At 52.1% G+C, this 20006-nt stretch overlaps 1 protein-coding gene across 3 annotated transcripts in view; it reads right to left on the bottom strand.

The window, feature by feature from the left end:
* Positions 1-20006, bottom strand: part of TSPAN18 (tetraspanin 18) — a 188072-nt gene that overhangs the window by 145297 nt on the left and 22769 nt on the right. For all 3 annotated transcript variants that reach the window (XM_030332181.1, XM_030332183.1, XM_030332182.1), the window contains exon 2: positions 9857-9929. The gene's annotated coding sequence lies outside the window, so the exon portion shown is untranslated. The remainder of the gene's footprint in view (positions 1-9856; positions 9930-20006) is intronic.

Here is a 20006-nt window from a genome sequence, read left to right as displayed (position 1 = left end):
TTGAAATACTCTCTATAAACTATGATTTACAAATTTGTCTCTCCAACGCTGACCTCACCCCTGAACTTCAGGTTTGTCAATCCACCCACTTCTTGCCAACTCCCTTTGGATGGCTACTAAATATCTCAACTTAAAATTCCCCAAAACAGAACTCAGTAGGTTTCCATCCCTGTCCACCAAAGCCTAGCCCACCCAGGCTCCTGTCTACAGGCATCTGGTCTCTGGTCATCCTTGACTCTTCCCCTACCCCATCCAACCCATTAGTGACTCTGTCAGCTTTTTGTTGTTGTTGTTGTTAGTGTTCTTTAATGTTTATTTATTTTTTTGAGAGACACAGCGTGTGAGTGGGGGAGGGGCAGAGAGAGAGGGAGACACGGAATCTGAAGCAGGCTCCAGGCTCTGAGCCGTCAGCACAGAGCCCGACGCAAAGCTTGAACCCATGAACCGTGAGATCATGACCTGAGCCAAAGTCGGACGCTTAACCAACTGAGCCACCCAGGAGCCCCAGCTCTACTTTCAAAATAGATCCTGAATGTTTGGGCTTCTAAGCACCATTTGGTTGTTCCCGACCACTTCATCTTGTGCCTGGATTCTGACATCAGCCTCCATGCTGGTCTCCCTGTCCCCTACAGCCTGTTCTCTACCCAGCAGCCAGAGTGGTCTTGGTAACATGTAAATTTCACCCTGTCTCTTCCGTGTTTACTGGCTTCCCATCACACTTAGAATCAAAATCCACAGCCCTCACCCTGGCTGGCAGCTCCTCTCCTTCCATGCCACCCTCACTCTAGCACCCTGGCCTCCTTGCCGACACTCCCACATGCCTAATGGCCCTTACTTTTGCCATTCCTTTCATCAGGAAGGCTCTTCCTGCAGACGAAATCAGGGCTTCACTACCTTCAGGTCTCTGCTCAAATGACATCTGCTCAGAAAAGGCCTTCCAAGTGCCCCTTAGCCAAAACAGCAAACCTTGGCCGCTCCCCGTCCCTTCCTGCACCTGATATTGCCTGACATTCGGTTTATTTGTTTGGTCTCTCTCTCTCTCTCTGTCCCCAAAAGGAAAACAAGCTCCACGAGGGCAGAGACTTTGCTGTTTTGTTCACTACAATATTCCCAGCACGTAGAGCAGTACCTAGTACACAATAGGGGCTCAATACATACTTGTTGAGTCAATGAATGTGGGCTCACCTTTGCCATTTGCCATCAGGTATTGCTGTCACCATACCCATTCTGCAGATATGGAAACTGAGAATCAGAGAACGGGCGGGGTTTACATCACAATCCCTCAGACAGCGACAGATCCACCACCAAAACGTGGGCTCCACAGAACAGGAAATCAACAGAGAAAATAAAACCAAGAGCTGGTTCTCTGAGCAGACCGATAAAATTGGCAAGCCTCTAGCCAGGCTAAGAAAAAAAGAGAGATGATACAAATTATAAAATTATGGAAGAGGGGACATCACCTTAGTTCCCATGAACATTAGAAGGATAAGAAAAGAATACGGTTAATAATTCTGGGTCCATAAATTCAGTAACTTAGATGAAAGAGACCAAGTCCTGGAAAGACACAACCTGCCCAAACTCCTACAAGAACAGACCACCTAAATAGGCCTATATCTACTAAATAAATTGAATCCAGAATTAATACCCTTCCAAAACAGAACACAGGCCAGATGCATTCACTGGTGAATTCTACCAAACATATGAGGAAGGAACTGTACCAGTTCTCAACAGTTTCTTCGAGAAGATAAGAGCAGACGGAATGCACGCTAACTCATCCTACGAAGCCAGCAGTAACCTAATACCAAAACCAGACAAAGAAAAGAAAACTGTGACCAAAAGCTACATACGGAGGCTCAGAGCAGCTTTTGTTCATAACTGCCAAAAGTCGAAAGCAACCAAATGTCCTTCAGGAGGTGAACGGATGAATAAACTCAGGTGTATACAGATACTGAAATATTATTCAACGTTACAAAGGAAAGTCTGACACCCGCTACAACACGGAGGACGTTACGCGAAGTGAAATACGTTGGGGACACACACAGACACACAAAACCCAAAATAACCCCAAAAGACAAATGCTGTATGATTCCATTCACATAATAAGGCACTCAGAGTAGTCAAACTCACAGAGACAGAAAGAAGAGTGGGGTAGCAAGGGGCTGGGAGGAAAGGGGAATGGGGAGTTAGTGTTTAATGGGTGTAGAGTTTCAGCTTCAAAGGATGAGACGAGGTAAGGGACGGATCGTGGGGGTGGCTGCACGACAGTGTGACTGTATTTCATACCACTGAAGGGCACACTTCAAAATGGTCAAAACAGTACATTTTATGTTATCTGTTACCAAAATAAAAAAAAAAAAAATGGGGAGGGGGGGAATGAGCTACCAAGTCATGAGAAGACATGGGGGAAGCTCACACGCGTATTTCAGAGTGAAAAAAGCCAATCTGAGAAGGCGACATCCTGTATGATTCCAACTGTAGGACATTCTGGAAAAGGCAAAACTATGGAGACAGTAAAAAGATCAGTGGCTTCGTGGGGAAGGAAGGATGAATGGGCAGAGCACAGAGGATCTGTAGGGCGGTGAAGCCATTCCGTAAGATACCATAGTGGTGGATACGTGTCATTCTACATTTGACCAAACCCACAGAATGAATGTACGACACCAGCAGAACTGTAATGCCAACTATGGGCTTTGGGTGATGATTACGTGTCAACGGAGGTCCATCGATGTAATGCAGGTAGCACTGTGGTATGGGGTTGTCAGTAGTGGGGAGGTTGTACGTGTGCAAAGAGGGGGAGTATGAGAACTCTTTGTGCTTTCCCTCAATGTTGCTGTGAACCTAACACTGCCCTAGAAAATAAAGTCTGTTAAAAAAAAAAAAAAAAAGGTTTCAGAGTCCAGAGTGCAATCTCTTTCCTCGACCCCACTGTGCCTTTCTTTCATAACATAACCCTACCCTTCCCCAGGAATGGGGACACTCTGGCGGGCCCCAAAGCACAGGGGATGGCATCATTCATTTCTTCTCGCATCAGCAGCTCTGTCTGCACAGGTCGTGAAACTACTCCCAGCTAACAGACGGCACTGCCAGCCGATTTGGGCTCTTCCCTTTATTTTTAGGCCATTAATTAAAATCTATCATTTCACGCTTTTAACTAATAAAAGAGGCAGCTGGGTGCAGCAGCAGATCACCAGATCAGGTCCATCTCTAACACACCACAGCTGTGTGACCTTGGGCAAGTCATTTCCCTTCCTCTGTTGCTGACATGCGTCTGAAAATGGTGTTCCTGCTACCTCCCTCCTTACCACACCTGGATATTTGAAAGCGCTTCAGCTGTGATTCACAGTGTGTCTATGTCATTAAAAAAATAAATAAATCCTCCTAAAGAGCATGTTCTGCTCGGTTTTGCTGCATGAACAGAAAAGCAGCAGAAGACTGGCTCCGTCTTTAGATGAGGAAAACAAAGACTTGTTAGTGCCTCCCCACGATGTCAAGGAGCAGTCGCCCCCCCCAGAGCGGACAGTGTGCCTGGCCTGGCTCTCGTAGCCAACCGTGTATGGAGCGCGTCCCAGAGAGAGGCTTCCCTGGCTTTGTCTCCTTTCAGGGACGAAGTTGTGTATGGCCCAGGGGTGAACCTTCTTGTGTAAATTTAAAACAACTTGAAAAAGAAAGGAAGGAAAAGGTTTGGGATGGAAAGTATCCTCGACGGCAGAAAAAGACCAGGTTGCTGTCAGGAGTCACATGTGGACACAGGGCTGGCTTGAGGCCAGAAAGTTCTGGCAGACATTGGGCTGAGTGAGCAGGAAGCTGGGGTGGTGAGAACCTGTCATCCTGTCCCCTCACATACGTGTCCCAGCCAGAGAGTGAGGGGGAAGCCAGGGGGGAGAAGAGGCATGGGGACTGGTGCCCCATCCTGGGCTGAAACCCAAGGCTTGCACCCCATCTGCCAGAACTGCAGAAAAATGAACAGTTCAGGGGTTCAGATGGCACCAGTAATGATACCCACCCTTTCTGGAATGTGGACTCCTTCCCAGGGGGTGGGCTACGTACCTGATAGCCATCATCTCATCTAATCTTGACCATGAAGCCTGCAATTACAGTGACTATCTTCACATAACAGGAGAGTAATAGAGTTCATTTGCCCAAGCCAGTAAGTAGCTAAACAATAGCTCTCAAGTTCATCTACTGCCAAAGCTATACTCTCCCTCCTGCATTAAACTGCACCATGATTTATAAATACCAGATGGAAAATGTGATGTAGATGGCAAGAGTGCATCCCTTTTCTACCTGGTCAACGAAAAGATGGGAGCTTGAGCCCAACAGGGATGCAGAAATCATTGGACCCAATGCCATCTCAGCTGCAGGAATAGAAATAAAAGGTCTGGACTGAGGGAGGTGATGGTCCTGCCCACCTTGCCTGGAGTCAGAACACGGCCGGAGCTCCGGCCTTGGCTCTGAGGGCTGAACTATAAAAGTGCCAAGTTCAGGCTAGAGTCCCCCCAGAGGAAGGTCAAGGGAAACAAGAAGTCAGGAGTCCACTAAGACCTGCATCCTCAGAGGGAGGCAGAGGTAGCCATGACCTCTCGGCAGCAGAGGGGAGGTGTGTGACGAGGGACAAGGATGTGGGACGGCAGCCTGGAGGGAAGGGGGTGATGCTTCTTCTCTGCAGGGCCACAAAGCAGATTAGGGGCAAGCAGATGAAGGGTACAAGAAAGTACATTTCAACTCAGCAGAATAAGACACTCTGACCCATCACAGCCGGCCCGGGGCAGCCCGAGGCAGCAGAGGCCACGGTGGAGGCCGTTTGCCCCAATCCCCCAGAGACAGTTGGGCAGATTCTCACAAGCACTTGGCAGGAATACAGATTCTTTGGGGTACAGATTCTGCCAAGCACTCAGTCGCCTTTAAGCCCCTTCTAGCCTTTGCAGAGCTCACCTGTTGACCCTTGCTCGCAGCAGACGATACTGACCCTCCTTATAGAGGTTTAGTGTGGTCCTGCAACTTGTCCAGGGTCACACAGTGGAGCAGAGCTGTGACTAGTACCCAGATCTTCCCCCAAATCACCCTGGGGGTGGGCAGGAGGTTAATGGAGCTCACCTGGACCACTGGCTTCCACTCTCACCTTTGGCTTCTCCAAGGCCTTCCGAGGACTGGGGAGGATGGGAACATCTCCCTTACTAACTTCCCTCAATTCCATCATGACCTCTTTACCCTGATAACCGTGGCTTTGCGTCTGGACCGCATCCCGGCCACCCCGCACTGCCCTACATCATTGTGGCAGTCTCCCAACTGGCCTCCCTAACTGTGCCTCAACTTCCTCTAAAGACCAGGGACACTAGGGTGGGCATTAGAATCACCAGGGAGCTTAGAACATACTAAGACTCCTGGGGCGCCTGGGTGGCTCAGTCGGTTAAGCGGCCGACTTCGGCTCAGGTCATGATCTCGCAGTCCGTGAGTTCGAGCCCCGCGTCGGGCTCTGTGCTGACGGCTCAGAGCCTGGAGCCTGTTTCAGATTCTGTGTCTCCCTCTCTCTCTGCCCCTTCCCCGTTCACGCTCTCTCTCTGTCTCAAAAATAAATAAACGTTAAAAAAAAATTAAAAAAAAAAAAAAGAACATGCTAAGACTCCTCCAAAAGTTACACATAAACGTATAGTGATCAGGTGCCCGGGTGGCTCAGTCAGTTAAGTATGCGACTCTTGGTCACGGCTCAGGTCAAGATCTCACGATCCGTGAGATCGAGCCCTGCGTCAGCTGGCAGCTCAGAGCCTGCTTGGGATTCTCTCTCTTCCTCTCTCTCTGCCCCTCCCCGACTCATGCTCTTTCTCAAAATAAATAAAGAAATTTAAGAAAAAAAAAAGCTATAGTGGGGCGCCTGGGTGGCTCAGTCGGTTGAGTGTCTGACTTCGGCTCAGGTTGTGGTCTCACGGCTTGTGAGTTTGAGCCCCATGTCTGGCTCTGTGCTGAGAGCTCAGAGCCTGGAGCCTGCTTCGAATTCTGTGTTTCCCTCTCTCTCTCTCTCTCTCTCTCTGCCCCTCTCCCACTCGCTCTGTCTCTCTCTCTAAAAAAGAAATAAAACATTAAAAAAAATTTTTTAAAAAGCTATAGTAATCAAAACAGCATGATACAGGCTTAAGGACAGACACATTGACCAATGGAATAGAACCAAGAGAAACAAACGTATGTATCTATGGCAAACTGGTTTTCAATAAGAGTGCAGAGACTATTCAATGGGGAAAGAAATAGTCATTTCAACAAGTGGTGCTGGGGTAACTGGATGACCACATGCCAAAGAATGGAGCTGGACCCCTACCTCACACTATGTACCCAAATTAACTCCAAATGGATCAGTGATCTAAATATCAGAGCTAAAACCATAAAACTCCTAGAAGAAAAATCAGGGGTGAATCATCATGGCCTGTGGCACTAGATTTTTAGGTATGATACCAAAAGTATGAGCAACAACAAAAAAAAGCAGATAAACTGGAGTCCGGGTACAGGTTCTCCTAGGGAAGCCAGGCTTCTGTCACCCCCTCCCTGCCACCTGCTTCCTGCTGTCAGATGTCAGCAGGAGGCAGATCCCCATGCTTCCTAGCAATTGCCTTCACTGGCTCCCTCAGCCTGCTGCAGAGGGCTGGCTGGGGAGATTAAAACCATCAGTGGGCTTCCTGTTCTCCCGGAGCTCTGAACTCTGTGCAAGGCTGGGTGGAAAACACAGGAGGAGGACCGCCGTGACGCCACGGGGTGATGCTGCGTGTCATGCAGGGTGCCTCGTGGGTGCTGTGGGTACCTCTGTGGGTGCTATGGGGAGACACAGAGGTTGTACGGGTGCTGTCAGTGGCACCCTGGGAAGCCACGGTGGCGCTGTGGGGTGTGGTGTAGACCTCTATTGGTGTGGAAGGGTCCCGCATGGGGGGCTTTGAGGGCACCATGGGTGCTGTGGGGTGCTGCGGCAAACACGTCATCCTTGGGGCAGGAGCCCCGTGCTTAGGTCTTAATATGACTGCTTTTTAGACATGAAACCTGGAGTAATTTACAACTTCTCTGAATCCCAGCTATCCTCATCTATATAAAGCTTACTAATATCTGCCTCTTGGGGCATAGGAAGGATCAACGATTATCTACAGAAAGCACCCAGTAAATGTCACCAGGAGTGAAGTATAAACCATGGGATAAAGGCTCAGGAAGAACTGTTCACACCCAAGGTGGCCCCACGCCCCAGGGTGTCAGAACGGAGAGCTGACACAACCCAGGCCCCATTCTCGGCCGTTTTTTAGACCACGCGCAGAAAGAGGTATGTGTCTCCAGGGTAACCTCACTGTTTGGTCCCAAACACCGGGCTCTTACGTCCCAAGAGCCTGAGCCTCTTCAAGGAGGTCACCTTGGAAGGCCACATTATCCCAGGGGGCTTGCTGTTCAAAGCAAGCAGGAGTGTCCTGCTGGCGGTTTCCTGGGCATGCTATTTGCCCATTTTATAGATGAGAAAACTGAGACTCTGGAGACAAAATCACCCGGAGTCAAGCAGCTACCCAAGAGCGGAGCTAGGACCCAGCTTCCATCAGTCTGGCCCCAAACCCCAAAAGACACTTCCCACAACAGCACACACCTGTCTGCCCGTTGCTTATGGTCATCTTTGTATTTTCCCTGTGACTCCACAACATGTATCTGTTTCCCAGCTAACGAGGGGGGCAAGGCTACATCACTCTGCTCCCTTGCAAACTTCTTGAAGGTAAACCAAGAACAAAAGCACCCCTGCTGCTTTTTTCTGTACTTAAAGAGATTCTCTCCTCTCAGACACGGAGCCCCACGGCTTCCCCTGATAGAGAAACATCCCTAGCAGATAGGTCCTGGGGAAGTTAAGCTTTTTCCGACTCGCTTCAGCGCCTTCTCCTGATTAAGAAAAGCGTGCGGGATCCTGGCTCTGAGATAAGGCAATGGCTTCCTGTGGGGGGCAGGGCAGGCTGCCAGGAGGCTCACAGTTGAGATTATGGCCCAGGCAGCTGGCAGGACAGGGTGGGCCGCAAGGCGCACGGGACTTCCGCTCCTACACCACCGTTGTCTGGGGCCCCGCCTGACCTGGCTTTATCTGCCTCTGGGAGCCAGCCACCGTGCCTTGGATCCTGGCCTGAAACATCCCGGCCAGCCTGCGGCTCACTCCAGAAGTGATCGGATGAGCTCAGAGGCCAGCGGAATATCAGATCAGTGTCTAGGAAAGTGGCCGAGTGCTTCCCAACCACAGCACCAGAAGCAGCTGGAATTGCAAATGCCATCACACGGTTGGGTGCAGGACTCCTCAGCGTGTACCCCCATCGACTCTCGCAGCAGCTTTGGGGTGCGAAGGCAGGGGGAGGGGTGTGTAGGGGAGGCTTCCGTACCTCCCTCATTTCATCTTCTCCCCAGAACAACCCCATGGATAGACGTTATGCTCCCCTTTTAGAGATCAGAAAAACAGGACCTGCAGAGACTTCATGATGAGCCCGAGGTTTAAAAGCAAAAAAAAAAAAAAAAAAACAAAAACAACAACAACAACAACAACAACAAAAACCCTCTAGGCTAAGGAAACCAATCATTTTTATGTCCTTTCAAGAAATGCAATTTCGAGGGGTGATTTGGCTTAAAGGATTTTGTTAACCTTAAGATTCAAGTCACAGAGTCACTCAAAGGAAAACACACAAGAATTGTATGTTGAATTGTATTTGAAGAGGGCTCTAAATCTCAGCCACAGCTCACTCGCTGCTGTGTGACTTTGAGCAAGTCACTTAACGTCTCTGAGGCCCGATTCTCTCCTCCCTAAGATGGAGGTGATTTTAGTGCCAAGACCACAGAGCCACTGAGAGACTGAATGCTGGTGCTTAGCACTGCGCCTGGCAGGCAGAAGCCCTCAGTCAGGGCTTCCGTTGTTGATCCGACGCTTCCGATCGGCCGGGACCCAAACTCAGTCCATTGGCACCTCAGACTCTGTGGTCTTTCCACTGAGGGTCTGAGGCACATCCTTTGGCCAAACCTGGCAGTCAAATCTCCCCAGAGCTTTCCAACGCCCTTCCTCTCCGCAGCCCTCCCAACCCCCGACTCCCTTTCTGCCTCTCTGCTGCTTCACCACACCCATCACTTCCTCAGGTCCAGCCCTGGGCTGGGAGCCTCAGAAACTGAGGCCGCGAGGGCTGGAACAGAGTTTCAAGCCACTGCTGCCCATTTTGCTGGCGGGAAAATGAGGCCCCATGAACGAAATGGCTTATCAGGGCCCTTGAGGCACAACGGCGGCACAGACTGGGCCAGAGGACAGATGTCCTGGCTCTTCATTCAGGAACCTTCCATCAGGCCACCCGGCCCATCACCAGTTCTGGGATCGTGGGCAGCCCCAGAAGCTCCCAGAAACCTAGAAGCAGACCAAAGACTCTTCCATTCTCAGTTCCCTCCTGGAGGGTGAACCGTATCCAAGAGTCCTGAGATGGACGGTTGGGATGAGGGAGTCATTCCAGAAAGTTCTCTCCTTCTCACAATCCCAAGATCATGGTGCCTTCCCTTAGAGGGCTCACTGCCTCCCATGCTTCAACCCTCACTTCCTCAGACGACCCCGAGGAGCAACCGTGACGGGTGGCCGCCTCATGGGGCAGCAGCCAGCCCCAGTGAGACCCCACCTCAGCACCTGCCTCTCTCTCCTCACGCTTCAGGTGTCCTCCCCAACCCTGAAAAATGTCTGGGGTGGGGACAAGAGGGAAGCCGCCCTTTGCTTGCCCTTATACCCCAGCATCAGCGGAAGGCTCTCTCACTGAGCAGTGGAGGGACTGTGGGGTGGGAAGAGCAGAGGAGAGAAGATCAGACTCTCATGAGAGTAAGACGCCGCCATGTTGCCAAATCGTACCTCTTCCAATTGGTGTCTGTTCCTTCCAGGAGGGTCGGGATCCTCTTGAGGTCTCTGATGGCTTCAAGATGAACTGTGGAAGGAGAAGAGAGAGACCTAAATTTTCAAAAGGCAACGGCTCGTGGGGCACGCGGCTGCTGGGGGCGGCCTCAGTTAGGTGCGCACCTAGCCGCCGAGGTCCTGCTCTTCTCCCCAGAACAGCCCCATGAACAACCCCTTCTGTCTCTGCAGGCGCAGAAGCCAGACGGGCATCTTCAGCCAGAGAGACAGAACTCAGCCCCACGAGGCTTCCAGGATGGCGTCCCCAGAGCCTACCGACCGGTAGCCTGTTTTCGGCCTTCCGAAGTCAGCCCAGGAGCCTGGACAACGGGCACGTGATGACATCACACACGCTAACCACAACATCGCATCGCATTTCTTTGCTCCTAGCTACAACGTTACCAATCTGCTGTGGAAACTCCGTTTTTCTCAGGCGGAGGGGGGGGGGGGGGGGGAAAAAGGCTTTCTGAGTAATTTTGAAAATGTGAGAGACAATTAATCACTGCTTAATGAATGCAGGCTTTTTGAGGCAGACCAATACTTTCAGGATCTGGGATCCGTGAAGAGATAAATAATAGAGAGGACAGGTCTTTGGTAGTGAAAAAAAAACAACTCAGCCCCAGCGTGCAGGGGCCAGAAGTCCGGCCTCTCCCCCACTTCCTCTGTCAGTTTGACGAAGAGTCCCCAGGTCACAGGACAAGGATCAAATTCGCCACGTCCAGGCCACATACCTGCCAGCCAAGGCTGAGGCCAGTCCCGGGGGGGTGGGGGGCGGGGACCGGCTTGTGCACACGCACGGCTGAGGAACAAAAGAGCAAAACTTACAGCAGAGACGGGATAGCCGAGCCCCCTGACCCCCAAACCTCCCAGACTCCTTCTGCTCTCAAGGACCAGCCCACACAGTAGAAGGCCTGGTCAAATTCTGTGTTGTTTCAGATGATGACAACAATCCCGAAACCCTCTACAATCCTGTGGGACACTATCCCCACTTTGGGGACGAGGGCCATGAACCCAGAGGAGTCAGATAACTTGGCCAAGGTTGTAAGGGCAAGACGGGGCAGAGCCAGGACTAGGAGCCAGGTTCATGGGAGGTCAAACCTGGTATAGCGGGAGAGCAATGAATTCTGGGTCTACGCCACAGATCCCAGCTCCATGCACCTCATGCATGGATGAGGTTCCCAGAACTCCCCGCGAACTGATGGGGAACAGGGCTTGGCCAGAGGATGTGGCCTCATTTGGGCCATCTTTGCCTCAGATGCCCACCCAGGCAGAGTTGGCCCAGGGAACCTCACGTATCATGGACCAGACCGAGGCTACAATCAGAGGAATCCATGATCTGTATGCATGCACATACACATGTACGTCCACAGACACAGACATACGGGGAGGGATACGGAAGTATATGCATACATTTTCCACTTGTAATTACGAAAGTGAAAGTTCTTCCTTATCAGTTGCAAAACGTCTGTAATATGACCTGGTAGGCTTTACTCCCTGTACTCACACGTGTGCGGGAGCATGCGCCCGTGTGGGCCCACGGGACCCTGCACACATGGGACCTTGCCGCCCACGGTTTCCACCCCCCCCCCCCCCCCCCCCCCCCGCTAACAGGACCACCTCTAAGGATATCTAGATCTTCCTGAGTTTTCTTCACAGCTGCTCAGTGTCTCTTAGCAGGTGCGGACAGTACCTTATTTACCTGCCCCACCTTCCCTATAAGGCATGTTTCCATTTCCAGCCATTGCAAGCTTGTGGCGGTGATCCCTTGCCTGCTTACATCACCGTGTGGGAATGCTGGTGCAAGTCCGCAGCCCGGACGCCTGGACGTGGGATGGCTGGGCCGGGGCTCTGGACGTGGCCACATGTTGAATCGATTCTGACAAACAGCCTTCCCCGAACACTGGATCAACTCCCCTCCAATAGCAGGGCAGAAAGAGCTCCTTTTCTTGGATGCAGATTTGAACCCAGGGTTCTGCTGCGTGTAGAGTTTCTTTTCCCATCACCTCCCAGATGGCTGGGAGGCCAAGTACCCTGGACAAAGGGAGGAATTTACTTCTTGGCCCCCGCAGATGGCCACTGTTCCACTGCCTGGGGACATGTCTGAGGAACTCGCGCCCACCTGAGCCGGGAACTACATTTACGGGCTCAGAACTGATAATGAGCTTTTATGAGCTCTGGGGACCACGGGGAACACGTATTAATGTCAAGTGTGCCCATCAGCCACGCAGCCCAGGTGAATGTCACCCATTAACGAAATTAAAGGCTGCAGCCCCATCGGGAAGAAGCTGCGGGCTGCGTGTCAGGCAGTGTGGGCAGGGCCTGTCAATAATAAAATTACTTTACAGGCTTTGCACTCCTGAGCCTGAAGCTGTCTCCCTCTCCGATGGAATTCTGCCTTCCTGCAGTCTGAGAGGAGATTAGTTTATTACCAGTCTGCCAGGAAAGGCAAAATCCAGCACTAATCCTAATTCCCATTTAAGCAAATCTGCATTATGTGAAGGAAACCAGCTGGGCTTGGAATTTCTTCCCCCCTCCATCCCCTGAGATCTCATTCCATCCCCCTCCTCTCCACAGGAGGGGGGGGGGGTCACCACAGATGTCAGAGCGGGAGCCCTCCTGGGACCAGGGAAAGAATCCCATGGTTTCGGGCCAAGAGGGGGACGGGCCTGGGTGACAAGAGGCTGTGTTGAAAGTTGCTGGTGCTCGCCCTTGACCTGGCTGTCTCAGGCTCTGGGAAGAAAAAGCCACCACCCTCCCGGCCCCAGACTTGCTCCTTCTTTGAACAAAGATGCCTTGAAATCCTGAGTCCACTTCTGACTAGCTCTGTCACCTTGAGCACGTGACCACCCGACTTCAGGCTGCAACTCCTCATCCGGGAAACAGCTAACAACAGCCGACCCCTCATACGATGGTGTGAGGGTTACACGGAAAATGTACCCACGGGACACCAGAGATCCTGGCACACAGCACCCTACTTCCTGAATTAAGACTCATCGGGGGCACCTGGGTGGCTCAGTCCTTAAGCATATCTGACTTGGGCTCAGGTCATGATCTCGCGGTTCCCGAGTTTGAGTCCCACGTGGGGTGAGCTCAAGCCCTACTTTGGGTGAGCACGAGCCCTGCTTTGGGTGAGCCCCGCTTCGCTCGCTGGCTCTCTCTCTCTCTCTCTCCCTTATGGGATTCTCTCTCTGCCCCTTGCTCACTGGCGCCCTCCCTCTCTCTCTCTCAAAAAAGACTCCAGGGGCGCCTGGGTGGCGCAGTCGGTTAAGCGTCCGGCTTCAGCCAGGTCACGATCTCACGATCCGGGAGTTCGAGCCCCGCGTCAGGCTCTGGGCTGATGGCTCAGAGCCTGGAGCCTGTTTCCGATTCTGTGTCTCCCTCTCTCTCTGCCCCTCCCCCGTTCATGCTCTGTCTCTCTCTGTCCCAAAAATAAATAAAAAACGTTGAAAAAAAATTAAAAAAAAAAAAAAAGACTCCAGTTATAATCACACCATTATTTTACTGCCTAATTTAATCATAACATGGCCCTTTTCCTACAATGCATCCTGGTTTCAGAGACCTTAAAACATAAAAAATCAAATAAAATCCACAAAATATAGAGCTCAATCAAGGGCAGCGAATGTAATATTATTAGCCAAGTTCCCCCCACTGTCTTAAGGTCTAGCTCAAAACTCAGATCTTCTTTCTTCCAAACAAAGCAAAGCTGTTCTGTGTGAGGGAAACCAGCCCTCGATTTGTAAGAAAAAGCCTGAGAGCTACTTCAGTGTCCTCGATGAGACCCAGTGTCCTGGATGAAGAGACTTTAATATCTACCTTGATGTTTCCCGCTCTATTTTTAAATTGAGACGGAACATACATACACACGGGTGCACGTGCCATGAGGACACAGCCTACTGACTTTTCACAAACAGAGCACCTTGCATAACCGACACTGAGATCAGAGACTCCTATTTTCCCGCCATTGTTTCTCTTCCATCCCAGGTCTCCCAAGTCGCCTGTGACTCTCCTCTGCCATTGCCCCTGACTGCCCCTGCCTGGCTGAGCCTTATCGCTGCCTGTCTGCTTACCGCAAACGGGCTCCTGGCTGGTCCACTAGCATGTGGCCTTGTTCCCTCCAACCTGCCCTCTGGCCTGCTGTCAGACTGAGCCCATTCATGTGTCTGTCTCTTGCAAGGGTGGGTCCCCTGGCTCCCCTTTGCCAACACGTGGGGCCTTTGCTCATCTGAGCCCCAGTTGCCTTTCCCAGCCCATCCGCAGGTCCACACCAATATGCACAGACCCCACAGTGAAACTGAACTCACCTGGACCCACACACCCCACCAACCTCCCTGCTCTGCATTCTGCCTGGAAGTCCCTTTTTCCTTTTATAACCCTGAAGTACACCTCCCCTCCCACTCCCCAAACCACCTGGCAAACTCCTACTCATCCTTCAAAACCTTCCTTCAGTATCTCCTCGGAGAAACCTTCCCAGACCTCCACAGGCACAATCAGTCACTGCTCTCTGGGCTCTGATAACCATTTATGTGTATAGGGGGTAAAGTCAAAGTCAACATCACACGCAGCACAGTACATAGTTTGTTCCGTATGATTTTTCTCATCTACCAGACTATGAGTTAAGGATGGGGACAGTATCTTACTCCCTCTGGGGTCTCAGCTCCTGACTCAGCAAATAACAGCCGGATGGGTGGACGGCTGCTAGGATGGACAGAAGGATGGATAGATGGATGGATGGATGAGTAGAGAACGGATCTATAAAAAGCACTTGAATAGTGGGAAAGAGGAACTAGGTTATGGTTGGTTGCAGGGGTGGATGGATACTAGCAGGGATGGAAAGACGAATGGACAGATGGACGCGGCATGGATAGACAGATGGACGCATCATGGACGGATAGATGATAGCAAGGACAGATGAACACGGGACGGACAGAAGGGCAGGTAGAAGGTGGATGGATCCATAAAAGAATGGGTTAAATAAACCGTGGGAAGACAGAACGGTGTTCATGGGAGGAAGAGGGGGAATGGACGAGTCCACCGCTTGTATCACTTTCTCGGGACCCTGAGGGGCTGAGCCTCTTGCAGCCATGGACGGTGCCTTGCCTTCGTCCTCCAGAGTTTACGGATCAGAGCAGTGGGCACCGGCAGCCCCCAGCTCCTCCCCATCTCACCTCACCGCTCCAGCCGTGGACCCGCAAGGTGAGGCCTCGGGAATGAGGGGTCCGAGTGACCTCTTGCCTTGGTCTTGAGCCAGGTGGTGAAGACCAGTGCCACAAGGAGACCAAAGCTTTCCGATGTCTGAGTCCAGCCCCGGTCTGCAGGGCGGGTGGTGTGCCCGCCGTGTGCCAGGTCTGTGATAGGCCAGCCGCTTGGTTTGGAGTGGATGGACGGCTGCTGATACCCTGCTCCTTTGCAAAGCTGCCATTTGGGGACCCTAAAATGGCCGAAGGGCCGGGCTAAGTGGACAGGACAGCAGCATTTGGAGGGCTACCTTACCCACGAGTGGGCTTCCGTGGGAACCAATCCACCACCAGAGCCTGCCGTCTGTCTGCAACGAGGGGCGGGGCTGGTGGTAGGTGGGGAGCCCTCAGTGGTCCAGAGATCAGGCTTTCATGTCCCACAGGCCCGGGTGTGAATCTGTTTCGCCACTTGCCACCCGGGTGACCCTGGAAAAGTTCCTCGTCCCTCTAAACCTCAGGTTACATGCCTGCAAAAGTGTGCACCATCAGAGTCCCACCTCACCGGCCTGAGCTGGGGATTGGACGAGTTAACGGATTCCCAAGAGTAAGCGATTCCCACGGTGCCCGGCCCAGGCAAGTAAGTGCTTGACGCACAGAGGACCCGGGAATTACGTCATACAGAATCTGCCGCCACTTTCTGTAAAACGGGTAGTGCCCGTGAAAAGTAGTTCCAGGTTACGCTCTTCAGGCCCTCCCGTCTCTCCCTCGGGGGTCTGCACAAAGAACAGATGAAGTCTACGCACCGTACCCATCCTAATGCTTAGCTCACGACAGCTGGACTTGCTAACGTTTTACACATTAAGCCCCCGTGTTGAAGATCGCTGATTCAGAGTTGACGTCCTAGAATCCCAAGTCAGTAGGATTCTAGAGGAGGTGGAAAGCTGGGATGTCTTCCTGGAAGAGGAAGCAATGAAAGAAGGGAGGTGATCAGCCCAAAGAGGAGTCTTTCTCCGGCTTCCTGCTAGCAATGACTCTCTCCCTTGCTGTGTACTCAGCTCACCGTCTTTCTCTTTCTTCCCAACCCCCTCCCCACCCCCTCTCTGCCTCTCTTCCTCTGCCTGCCCTCCCTGTTAGCCACCCTACACCTCTACCTGGCCCCTAGGTGGAACAGACGTCCTTCTGAGCCCTGGGACCACAAAGACTTTTGGTCTTGTGCCCCAAGAAGGGGCAGCATCCTCAGTGAGACCCTGAGGCTGCCCGGGGCCCCTCTCCCCACACGGATGCCAGGCCACGGGATCCAGGCTGGGCCACTGCCAGCCAGATGCATCGCTTGTTGACAGACAACAGCGCTGCAGTTTATGGCTCCATAGCCAAGCCAGGGCTTTGTTTTGCTTTGTTTTAAATTAGCAATGCAGGGGGTTGATGTGGAGGTGGGGGAGAGGGAGAGGAGCCAAGACAAGTTCAGGATGAGTTCCCGCTGGGTCCTGTGACTCCAGGATCCACCCGCCCACAGCCCTTAACGAAGCTGCCCTGCCCGCTTTAGCTTAGGTCTCTACCTCCTCCCCACCTGCCCCCGGCTCCCTGGGAGAGTGGGGGAGGGAGAGCGTGGGGGAGGGAGGGCGCTTCCGCTTCTCTGTGCCACCAGCCCTGTCATTGGGCCCCACCACCCTCTGTTCCCATAATGAGACCCAGGATGGGCCTGCTAATTGTGCCCCAGGGTCACAGTGGGGCTGAGGCAAGCCCTGACATCCTCAGAAAGATTGGGATTTTTTTTTTCTTGGGGAGCAGGGGGGCCCCCATCTTGCGTGAAACTGGGCATAGAGCGGTAGACCCTGACACCGCTGGCGAGGGTCTCTGGGGGGCCTGCCCGGCGGGCGAGGGACTCCCAATCCGAGCCCGTTAGCTCTGGGTGGCTTGGGGACGGTGGTAGGACCAGGGAGGAGGGCATGTGCAACCCCGTAAATTAACACTTTGAGCCGCTTATTCTCTGTGCAACCATCCCTAGTAACCGGCTCCTCTGTCTCCACGTCCCCATCAGGTCTGGGGGTTCCTGAAGACGGACGGCACGGGCCAACCAGGGTCTCCGGTGCCCTCCCCAGGAGCACCTGTGGGAGACAGACACCTCTGTGATGCTCAGCTGCACATGAAGAATGTGGGGCCTCCGGGAGCCTGAGACCCCTCGTGCCCAGTGGCCACAGCCTTGCACTTGCGAACCCCTTCGTCCTGTCAGGGAGCATCTTCTTTTCACCGGAAGGAGGCAAGACCAGAGCTGTCCATCCACCGCAGCTCTCTTTCCTTTTGATTTTCGCTCTTCCCCCCTACGCTCTTCCCATTTCTCAGATGGGGAAAAGTGAGCCTGAGCCACAGCGGCTTGATGTAGCTGAACATGGGTGCATGGTTCAGAGATGGGAAAACAGAAGGCGTAAGCGATTCTCTCGACAATGTCTGCCAAGTGAGGCTCACCCATTCTCACGAGGGGGTCCCCACAGACCCTCCAGGCAAGTGCCCAGCATCCTGGACCTGGCCATTTGGGTGCCAAAGGGACCCGGAGGAGGAACCTAATGGTTCAAGGGACCCATCTCTGATGATGGAGCCTGGCCTGCCTGCCTCGGTTCCACTGTGTCATCTGCATGAACGAAAAATGAAAGATGTGAACTTTATAACTCTCCCACCAAGCGGCTCGTGTCCTCCTCACTAGCTAAGGAAGGAGATGATGCTCAGAGAGGTCCAGCCGTTTGTCTACAGAGCTGAACCCGGCCAAGGGGAGACGAGAGCCCACGATTTTGTTTGCAGCCAAAGTCCCCAGAGCCCCTTGGCTGAGGCCAGCCTGCGCTGGGCTGTCCCCATAGGGTCTGTCCTCCCGAGGACGCATCTGAGAGGTTCTCAGGCCAAAGATACCTGGGGTTTCAAAGATTTCCAAAACAGCCCAGTGCTTCTATAGCAGACGCCGTCTTAGTGCTGAAGTTGACTTTGGTATGAATGGTGTCTCAACATGTTCCAGACCTTGAACTCGACATGGGTCCACTGTGTGGTCTCACACACACAGGAGTGCCTGTCCGAGGATATGCCGCCTCTGAGAGAAGCAGTTTTAAAAAGCCACACGACGGTAATAGAGATGTTTCCAAACTGGCCACCCTGCAGCTAGTAAGGAAGCCAAAAGCTAAGAACTCATAACCGGAGCTGAGGGAAGGGGCCAGCCCCACAACCAGCAGCCGCTTTCCTCCGAGAAACACGGGGGCTCCGGGCCTCGTAATTCAGACTTTATAGTCCACTGGGTTGCGGTGGGATCTGGGGAAAAGGGCATCTCACGTCTCTGTAATTCTCCCCCACTCAAGCCCATGTAAATATATTCTAATGCAGAAAAAGTGTCTGCGGGAGGTAAGACCACAGAGCCATTAGCATTTTGATGGGTTTTCCCAACACATGGAACAAGAGTGGTTTAAAATTCATAGTGTGGAAATTAATCCGGGTCAGGCCTCTCCCTCCCCAGCTTGAGGTGGCCCAGAACTTTTTACCCCTTTTGATTAGGAAAGAAAGTTAGGAAGTCAGTCAGTCCTACAGTGAAGAGACAAGACGGTTTTCTAGACTGAACGTGGAAAGCCCCCTAAACACAATGATTCCACAGAATCAGCGATAAGGGCAGAGAAAAAGATCTGACATGGCTTAGGCGTGGAGTCCTTCCGGCTGAGCCCGGGAGAGAAGTCCTGCTTACTCCTAACAGCACATGAGTCTCTCTCGCCACTGACAAAGGCCAGGCCTCTTACCACCCATCCCAGAAGAATGTGCCACAGAGTAGGTGCTTAGAGGAGAAGGATCAGGAAGACAGGAAACTCAGCAAATCCCTGATCTCAAGAAGTTCAGGAGAGAGGGTGGGCGGGGAGAAATGGACAAATCCAAGAAAATGTGCAGGGAGACCAGTGCAGCTGCCCTGGCACCCTGAGGAGGTGGCAAATCTGGGGCATTCCTGGTCCTTCCTCAAAACTTCCTTCTGAAAATAGATATGAGGTACTATTATGCAGAAGGCAAGATGCACAGTTTTCCAGAGTGTGGTCCGAGAGAGCATACAGATGTTGTTAACCTAAATGACCCCCAACTTGGAAACCAGGCAAGGAGAGGAGGGTCTTTGTTCAAGCATTGATTAGTAGGCCCACCAAGGATTCTTTAATGACCTAGAGGATTCTAGAGAAATGTAACCTTGACTCATGTAAAGCGGCGTGAGAACTTGTAATAGATTAGATTTTTTTTTTTCGGTCTGATAGAGAAGATAACCCCAAAGGTTATGATTTTTATTGTAGATTTGGAGGAGATCTCATAGGATTTCTGAGTTTTAGAAAATTATACTTTGACGGCACATACCCAATTAAACACACACACACACACACACACACACACTGCACAGGGAAAAAACCGGAAAGAAATATAGCAAAATCTTACCAATGGGTATCTTTTGGTCGTTGGCATATATGTATGCGAGTGAGTTCCATAATCAGAAAAAAAGTGACAAATGTTACTTTTAAAATGGAGAAACACCCACCGGTCTGTGATTCCTCTAGCAGGAGCTGGTGCACAGCATTTGCTCTAAGGCGCTTTATGTGGATTATCTCACTAAGGCCTCCCCACTGCCTTATGAGAAAGGTACTATGACCCCATTCTACAGATGTGAGGAAATGGATACACAGGAAGTTAGCCTCAGGTCACAGGTACAGGCAGTAAGAGCCAATCTAAACCCCAGGCAGCGAGGCCCCGGAGGCCGCCTGGGTAACCACCCTGCCAGACCTCTGCCTCCCAAGGGGAAGAGGAAGGAATAAACACATCTGCTGGGCTGTCAAGGTCAGGCGTGGAGAAGACGGTGCTCCCACCCCCTCCCAGGGCTCGCAGTGTGCTGGGAAGCCGGGGCGCAGGCCTCTCCAGCCTCGAATTGAATTCGCATGTGTCTC

This window comes from Lynx canadensis, chromosome D1 (assembly GCF_007474595.2).
Source record: "Lynx canadensis isolate LIC74 chromosome D1, mLynCan4.pri.v2, whole genome shotgun sequence".
Taxonomy (NCBI): domain Eukaryota; kingdom Metazoa; phylum Chordata; class Mammalia; order Carnivora; family Felidae; genus Lynx; species Lynx canadensis.
The sequence above is the reverse complement of the archived record's forward strand: the minus strand, read 5'-3'. Positions and strand labels throughout refer to the sequence as shown.